The 8,626-nt window shown below is 42.0% G+C and overlaps 1 long non-coding RNA gene across 1 annotated transcript; it reads left to right on the top strand.

The window, feature by feature from the left end:
* The first annotated feature begins 3,432 nt into the window (after positions 1-3,432).
* On the top strand, positions 3,433-6,914 carry LOC129628013 (uncharacterized). Its single transcript, XR_008702688.1, has 3 exons — positions 3,433-5,415; positions 5,553-5,686; positions 6,870-6,914. It is a non-coding gene; the product is annotated as an uncharacterized LOC129628013 (long non-coding RNA).
* Positions 6,915-8,626: the final 1,712 nt, after the last annotated feature.

Genomic DNA, 8,626 nt, shown 5'->3' with positions numbered 1-8,626 from the left:
CCTGTGAGCTGTTCAATTAATGCCTCTCTTAGATGTGATTTTTTTTTTTTTTCTACTGCAAAGGAGAGAAAAATTTAATGTTCCTAACTGCCAACACCAGTTCTGCCACAAAATGATTAGTGAGAACCCTGGTAAGTTGTTAAATACATGCTCTCATGTTGGGACATGGCATGCTATATATAGTCATGCAGAGATACACATTTTTGGATGTGTTTATAAACTTCAGAAAAATATGTTAAAGTCTTGATTTTATTTATCTCTATAAAAGTTCTTGTACCATGAAAAGAAAAAAAATAAAAGCAAGGAATTGTATTACAGAATTTATGGTTTAACACAACTGAATCCTGAATGCAGGATTCACCATTCCTTGTGACATTGTTAGGTCACTGAAATATCAATTGAAAGTGAAAGTGTTAGTCAATCAGTCTTGTTCAACTCTTTGTGACCCCACGGACTGTAGCCCACCAGGCTTCTCTGTCCATGGGATTCTGTCCATGGGCAAGAATACTGGAGTGGGTAGCCATTCCCTTCTCCAGGGAATCTTCCCAACCCTGGGATCAAATGTGCGTCTCTTATATCTCCTGCATTACAGGCAGGCTCTTTGCTATCTGAGCCACCAGGGAAGCCTCAAAATATCAATTAACCAGGGAACATATTCCTATAGTTCTTTTGATTTTTCTGGTTAATAACTAAGAACTATTTTTTGCTTATTGAAATTCTTACTAAAATGCCCCCATTTTTGACATAATATAGGATCTTCTACTCATTATTTAACACGGTGTGGTTGAGGGCTTGTTTTCCTGGGCCAGGAAAGTGCTGAGCCCTGGAGACACAGACCCAGGAGACCTAACAACTTGTCACTGCAAGGTGGGGGCTATAGCATCAGAGCTCTCTAACCTCCAGGGCCTGTCAGGGGATCGCCCAGGAGAGGGAGGTGTTTGCTCAGGGAACTGGAATAAGTGAGACTCTTAGGAAAGAAGATAGGAAACATCCAAAGATCAGAAAATGTCATGTATGAGGTAGAACTGTATTCAGGGAATAATTCAGCATCTTCGGCGTGTGATAAGAGTGGGAGATCGTAAGAAGTGGCAGTGAAGGGTTAGACTAAGGAGTCTGCCTTTTTTCCCAAAGACCGTGGCCATGGAACCCTGCACGATGGGCAAGGAAGGGATATAATCAAATTTATATTTTAGATCTCTTAGCATAGAGCAGACGCACAACCAGAAACCGAAGGATGACTCGGAGTGTGGGTGGTAATCCAGGCAAATGTCATCAAAGACTGGACTGGCTGTGGATGGACAGAAAAAGTCGGATAGGAATGATCTCCAACAGCGGAGTGATTTCTCATGTGGGTCCCATTACCAGCCACATTAACTTCACCTGGGAGCTTGTTAAAAATAAAAATGACTGGGTTTCATCCCAGACCTATTGAATCAGAACGCCAAGGCGGGGTTCATCGGTCAGGCTTAACAAGCATGCCAGGTGATTCTGATGTATCCCATAGTTTAACAACCATTGCTACAGATTGATTTATAGGATGTGTGCATGCATGAGTGCTAAGTTGCTTCAGTTGTGTCTGACTCTGTGACCCTATGGACTGTAACCTGCCAGGCTCCCCTGTCACAGAATTCTTTAGGCAAGAACACTGGAGTGGGTTGCCATGCCCTCCTCCAGGGGACGTTCCCCACCCACGGACTGAACCCACGTCTCTTGTGTCTCCTACATTGGCATGTGGCTTTTTTACCACTAGCAGCACCTGGGAAGCCCTGATTTATAGGATGTCATGTGATGTCATGTGAAAGTCGCTCAGTCATGTCCAACTCTTTGTGACCCATTGGACTAAACAGTACATGGAATTCTCCAGGTGAGAATACTGGAGTGGGTAGCCTTTCCCTTCTTCAGGGGATCTTCCCAACCCAGGGATCGAGCCCCTGGGTGTCCCTCATTGCAGGTAGATTTTTTACCATCCGAGCCACAAGGGAAGACTGATTTATAGAATAACCACGGCTAATTGATTTGATTTAAGGAGAAGAGGAGTATAGGGCACCTCATGGATATCTGAGCAACTGATTCAATGCTTAGCAAATTCAAACATGGATGACACAGGGCCTCACAGTCATTGTCTTCAATGTTAGTTAGGATCTTTATGAGAACTGGCTTAATTTGCAATATATACCTCCACCACTCTTTCTCAAATGCACCCCAATCAGCCTTTGTCTACAACACTCTATTGTTGTTTAGTCGTTCAGTTGAGTCCTACTCTTTGTGATCCCATGTACTGTAGCCCCCGAGGCTCCTCTGTCCATGGGATTTCCCAGGACAACATTCCATAACGACCTCCAAATGCTGAATGCAATGGTCATTTCTAAATCTTTCTCCTGTTTGTCTATTTTGCATTATTTGACTCAGTTGATCACATGTGCCTTTTATTTTTTTTTAATCTTTATTTTTTCACATGTGCCTTTTAAAAGTACTATTCATTCATCTCCATGACCCTATATCAGTGATACTGGTGACTCACTCATTTTAGGATAATTCAAGGAGGGTGTATTTGCAAAGAGACTAATTACCAAGATCTGAGTAGGGTACAGGAAAGAATAGAAACTTGAGGCCATCAAAAATGGAGCCGTTATAGATCTTTGAAAAGTTGAAGGCAGGAAAAAAAAATAATTATTACAACTTCAGAGATAATAAAATCATGTAGTACAGGCTATGTGGGGAGGAACCTTATGTTGAGGGTTGCCAAGACTGATGAAATCTTTCAGGGAAGAAATCAGAGGAATACCTAATCTAACCTAGTGGTTCTCCAAGTGTGGTTCCCAGACCAGCAGCACGAGCATCTCCTAGGAATGGGAAAATGCAAATACTTATCTCACCCAAGAATCAGATAAAAATCAGAAACTCTGAGGATGGGGTCCAGCACTCAGTATATGAATTGTTGCAAGTGATTTCAATGCATCCTTAAAGTTGAAGCACTGATGAGATCTTAGCTTGTCATTGCTTTACTTCCAAGGAGTAAGCATCTTTTAATTTCATTAAATTATTTCATTAAATTTCATGAAATTAACTAAATGAAATTTAATTTCATTAAATTAAAATTGTTGCATTAACCACCTGCAAAACTGAATCACTTGGTTTCAAATTGGGAAAGGAGTACATAAAGGCTGTATATTGTCACGCTTCTTAATTAACTTATATGCAGAATACATCATGTAAAATGCCAGGCTGGATGAAACACAAGCTGGAATCAAGATTGCTGGGAGAAATCTCAATAACCAATAACCTTTATAGCAGAAAGCAGAGTATCTAAAGAGCCTCTTGATAAAAGTGAAAGAAGAGAGTGAAAAAGTTGGTGTAAAACTCAGCATTCAGAAAATGAAGATCATGGCATCTGGTCTGATTGCTTCGTGGCAAATAGATTGGGAAATAATGGAAACAGTGACAGACTCTAATTTCTGGGCCCCCAAATCACTGCAGATGGTGACTGCAGCCATGAAATTAAAAGACACTTGCTCTTTGGAAGAAAAGCTATGATCAACCTAGACAGCATATTAAAAAGCAGAGACATTACTTTGCCAACAAAGGTCCATATAGTCAAAGCTATGGTTTTTCCAGTAGTCATGTATGGATGTGAGAGTTGGGCCATAAAGAAGGCTGAGCGCTGAAGAATTGATGCTTTTGAACTGTGATGTTGGAGAAGACTCTTGAGAGTCCCTTGGACTGCAAGGAGATCAAACCAGTCCATCCTAAAGGAAATCAACCCTGAATAATCATTGGAAGGACTGATGCTGAAGCTGAAGCTCCAGTGCTTTGGCCACCTGATGTGAAGAGCTGTCTCATTGGAAAAAACCTTGATGCTGGGAAAGATTGAAAGAAGAAGGAGAAGTGGAGGACAGAGGATGAGATGGTTGGATGGCATCACGGACTCAAAGGACATGAGTTTGAGCAAGCTCCAGGAGATGTTGCGGGACAGGGAGACCTGGGATGCTACAGTCAATGGGGCTGCAAAGAATGCAACATTACTGAGCAACTATAGGACAACAACTACCACCTCCAAATTTGTCTCCTGGTCCTGCCCCTACCCCTTCAATCTAGTCTTAACATAGCCAGAATTGTTTACATCTAACTCAAAACATGTCATTTCTCACCTTAAAATCCTATAGTGACTTCATGTATCAGCCAAGCTAGATTATAGTTTAGTATCAGAAACTGAAACAAAAACAGCTAATAGCACAGATTTTTCTTTCTTTCTTACAGTATAAATCTAGTGTGGGTCACAGGTGCTCTGCTAAACACAGTCACTCAAGGTACCAGCGCAATACTCAGGGTACTGAAGCTGTGACTTGACATGCACTTCATCATCTCTGCAGCAATGAGAACATAGGCAGTGGCTTTCAAGGATTCCACTCCTACCCAGAAATGTCACATTCTACTTCCACTCCCATTTCTTTGGCCAGAAAAGGTGCCTTGCTTTGTAACAAATCGCTACAAGATCGCAGTGGCATGTACCAAACAAGGCATAAATGCAGACTGGCTGATATAAATAAATGCTGTCAGCTGCTGCAGGCTTCGCTAGTCTGGGTGGCCTGCTTTAAGTTACAGTTCATTTGGGACAGCTCTGTTGAATATGTTTCCCATCCTCCTCCTACGGTGATGGGCAGGTAGGACAGGTTTTTCTTATGGAGATGGCAGAAGAGCAAGAAGTGAAGCCCATCACAAGTTCTCACCTGCATCATATCTACTTATATCCTATTGGCCAAAGCAAATCATGTGACCAAAACCCACAGCCAGTAAGTAGAGACATATAGTCCGTCTACAGAGAAGCCAGGGGATGCACCTGCGTGCAAAGAAGTGCAGGCATGGGCCAAACAACAGAAAATACCACACGTGGCCACACCTGGCTTTAAAGAATCAAGGGAATATAATCTTCCTTGGGTGCCTAGAAGGATAATTGAAAACATTTGTTAAACATCACTAAAAATCATCAATGGTGTGAGTCAAAGTCCCTACAATGGCCTGAAGATTGGATAGAATCTGGCTTCTACCAGCTTCCTAACTTCATCTCCACCACTCAGTCGAGTTTATGGCATTCCAGTCCCACACCAAGCAAGCTCTTACCTCAGGGCCTTTGCACTTACAGTTTATTCTGCCAGGGATATTCATTTATTAGATGTTTGCATGACTTTCTCCCTTATGTCCTTTGGACTTTAATTTAGATGACTGCCTTATCTAAAACTGAGTTTCCCTATGCTACTGATCCCCTTTCCTTGTGTTTATCTGTAGTCATAACCCTTATTTCCTTCTCACGCACATATATACATTTTACTTGTCTCCCCTCGCTCCATAAGGACAGGGATTTTGATCTGTTTTATTCACTTTCCCTAAAATCTATAATTTAATCTGGCATATAGACAGGTATGTATTTAATAGCTTTTTATTAAGTAAATGAATGACTATCTTAGAAGCTGGTATTTTTGTTATCAGAAACAGTCATTGCCTTTGTATTTTAAAAGTTGACTGAGGGGTCTTGTTGCCTTTGTGGTTTCATTCAGCCCAGTGTGACAGACTGGCCCCTCTACATTAAGCACAGTCTCTTCTCCAGGCAATATCATTTGGCAAATGCAAGTTTACAGAACAAGTGGGACACTTCCCAGAAAGCCAGGATCTTGTTGCAGTTCTCCAACAGGTATGAGTATTTCCTCCGAGAGACATTTGGCAATATCTGGAGACATTTTTTTGGATTGCCACTATTAGGGGGAAAGTGCTACTGTTATCTAGTAAGCAGAGACCAAGAATGGTGCTAAATAACCTGCAATACTTCCCTGACGGCTTAGACGGTAAAGAATCTGCCTGTAGTGCAAGAAACCCACGTTTAATCTCTGGGTCAGAAAGATCCCCTGGAGGAGGGCATGGCAACCCTCTCCAGTATCCTTGCCTGGAGAATCCCATGGACAGAGGTGCCTGGAGGGCTACAGTCCATGGGGTTGCAAAGAATCAGCCCTGACTGAGCGACTAACACACACCACAGCCTGCAATGCCTGGGAGAGCCACCCCCCTGCAACTCCCTCCCAACAAAAATTAGCAGGCCCCGTGTCACTTTCACTTTTCACTTTCATGCATTGGGGGAGGAAATGGCAGCCCACTCCAGTGTTCTTGCCTGGAGAATCCCAGGGACGAGGGAGCCTGGTGGGCTGTCGTCTATGGGGTCGCACAGAGTCCGACATGACTGAAGCAACTTAGCAGCAGCAGCAGCAGCGTCAATAGCTCTGAACTTGAGAAACCTTGTCTTAAGAGCAGTGGAGTGACTGATCACATTCGTTCTGAAACTTGCTTCAGATAATCAGTGTTTGACTACATATCAGTATTAGACTAGAAGAAACACAAGGGTAACAGTTGAAATGGTATTATTCACTGGTATATTCCTAGCACTTTTATACAGTTCTGAAATATAGTAGGTTCTTGAACATTAATTGTTGAATGGGTTAATGAGAAAAAGGTGTCATATTAAAGTGCTAGATATATTTTAGACCCAGTAAGTACTATGATGATGATTAAGCTGTGCCTGGCTCCCTTTATTCTAGTTTATGTTCAGATTTAGACCTATACTATTCACAGCTCTGTGGCTTTTAGTCTACTTTCAATATCCATGAAAGGAAAAAGGAAAGTCGTATTAGTCCCAGCCTTGTGAAAATGTTTATATATTTTGTTAAAATGTCTGCTGAAGAAATGTTTGCTCCTATGGATGAAACAGGAAATGAGTTTAGTTACTGTGGAAATTAGAGGTGAGCTTGAGGTATTAGAATTCAGAGAATTATTTTTAGTTTGGATAAACAGTTGACCAAAATATTTCCTTCTATTTTTTCTTTCAGTTTATACACTTGCTGACTTGGCCCATGCTTTTCTCTACTGCAGTCTTCAGACGCATGCCAGATGTATTTCTCAGCAAAACCAGTTTTTCAATCTGCGTGCCGTTTCCTGTCAGAGCTTTATGCTCAACTGTCTCTATTTAGGCATGTGCATATATAGGGTGAGTTAGTTTATCACACCAATCTTCATTTTAGTTATGTAACAACCAAGATTTATTTGGTGTTCAGATAAGATTTGCTTGGGGTCAAATCAGTTTTGTTTTTTTTTTAAGAAAGTGAGGATTTCACAGCATAACCAAGGTGATTGACTCCTTCATATTGAGAGCACCGTTTGTCCAGAGACACAGAAATGAACTTAAAAAATAATCTCAATCCTGAAATCTAGGATTTAGTAAAAGATTGTGAGTTTGAAGGAAAATACTAGGTCTCCCATACCCCAACCCTCTTTCCTCCCACCCTCCCATCCTCCAACCCCAACCTTCCCTATTGAGGCGAAAGATTCTAATATTCACCTGGAAGTTCTGGATCCCTGGAGACATCCTCTCTTTCCCATATGCTCTATATTTAAATCTGCACTTTTCAAATATGGCCTGAAACTATCTGCTTCTCATTTCTCTATGTCAGCCTCCCTAGATGGAGCCTCCTACCCCTCCTGAGTCTGTTTCCTTAAATAATGGTCTGTTACTTCAACTCTTGTTTTCCTAAGATGAACTTTCTACATAGAGAGATATCTTTTCATAGCTTGTCATATTATTTCAGTTCCTTGCGTGAAACCCTCCAAGGGCTTTCCAGTATACTCAGAATTGAAACTCCTTACCATGACCTTCAGGACCCCACATGAATTTCCCTGGTTACTTCTTTCATTTCTGTTTTCTTCCCACTGAGTCTTTTGCTCATCCAACTCTCGCCCTTTTGCTGTTCCTCACATCTTCTCTAGACTGTCTCTGCCTCGGTGTTGGAAGTGCTATTCCCTTTGCCTAGAATATTCTTCCCTGTTATTTAAACCTATTATTTACTCACCTCCTTTCAGTTCAGTTCAGTCACTCAGTCGTGTCTGACTCTTTGCGACCCCATGAATCACAGCATGCCAGGCCTCCTTGTCCATCACCAACTCCCGGAGTTCACTCAGACTCACGTCCATTGAGTCAGTGATGCCATCCAGCCATCTCATCCTCTGTTGTCCCCTTCTCCTCTTGCCCCCAATCCCTCCCAGCATCAGAGTCTTTTCCAATGAGTCAACTCTTCGCATGAGGTGGCCAAAGTACTGGAGTTTCAGCTTTAGCATCATTCCTTCCAAAGAAATCCCAGGGCTGATCTCCTTCAGAATGAACTGGTTGGATCTCCTTGCAGTCCAAGGGACTCTCAAGGGTCTTCTCCAACACCACAGTTCAAAAGCATCAATTATTTGGCGCTCAGCTTTCTTCACAGTCCAACTCTCACATCCATACATGACCACAGGAAAAACCATAGCCTTGACTAGACGGACCTTTGTTGGCAAAGTAATGTCTCTGCTTTTGAATATGCTCTCTAGTTTGGTCATAACTTTTCTTCCAAGGAGTAAGCGTCTTTTAATTTCATGGCTGCAGTCACCAACTGCAGTGATTTTGGAGCCCCAAAAAAGAAAGTCTGACACTGTTTCCACTGTTTCCCCATCTGTTTCCCATGAAGAGATGGGACCAGTTGTCATGATCTTCATTTTCTGAATGTTGAGCTTTAAGCCAACTTTTTCACTCTCCTCTTTCACCTTCATCAAGAGGCTT

Source organism: Bubalus kerabau, chromosome 15 (assembly GCF_029407905.1).
Source record: "Bubalus kerabau isolate K-KA32 ecotype Philippines breed swamp buffalo chromosome 15, PCC_UOA_SB_1v2, whole genome shotgun sequence".
Classification (NCBI taxonomy): domain Eukaryota; kingdom Metazoa; phylum Chordata; class Mammalia; order Artiodactyla; family Bovidae; genus Bubalus; species Bubalus kerabau.
This window is presented reverse-complemented; position numbering and strand designations above follow the sequence as displayed.